The sequence below is a fragment of the Chrysochloris asiatica genome, unplaced genomic scaffold (assembly GCF_000296735.1).
Source record: "Chrysochloris asiatica unplaced genomic scaffold, ChrAsi1.0 scaffold00378, whole genome shotgun sequence".
NCBI lineage: Eukaryota > Metazoa > Chordata > Mammalia > Afrosoricida > Chrysochloridae > Chrysochloris > Chrysochloris asiatica.
In genome coordinates, this window is record NW_006408896.1 from 718,364 (window position 1) to 718,835 (window position 472).

Sequence of the window (472 nt, forward strand, 5' to 3'; positions counted from 1 at the left end):
GGGGACACTATGGGGGGACACTATGTGGGGACACTGTGGAATCTGGACGTGGGGACCCAGAGTACGGGGACATTATGGGGGGGACACTGTGGAGTCTGGATGTGGGGACCCAGAGTGTGGGGACACTATGGGGGGACACTATGTGGGGACACTAGGTGGGGACACTGTGGAGTCTGGACGTGGGGACCCAGAGTGCGGGGACACTATGTGGGGGACATGACATGGGAAGTCGGGGCACAGGCACCCTAAGCGAAGGGACCCTGTGGGGGACACTGACGTGGGAGGCACGGCCACGGGTAGCGCTGACCAAGGGGGCACTGACGTGAGGCGGCCCGGACGAGGAGTTACTGACAGGCAGAGGTCACGAACGTGCGGGGACACGGTCTGGGGGTGCTGACGCACTGACGGGCCCGACAGCGGGGACGAACGCAAACCGGGAGCCCCGCCCCCCGCGCCGGGCCCGCGGGCCGGG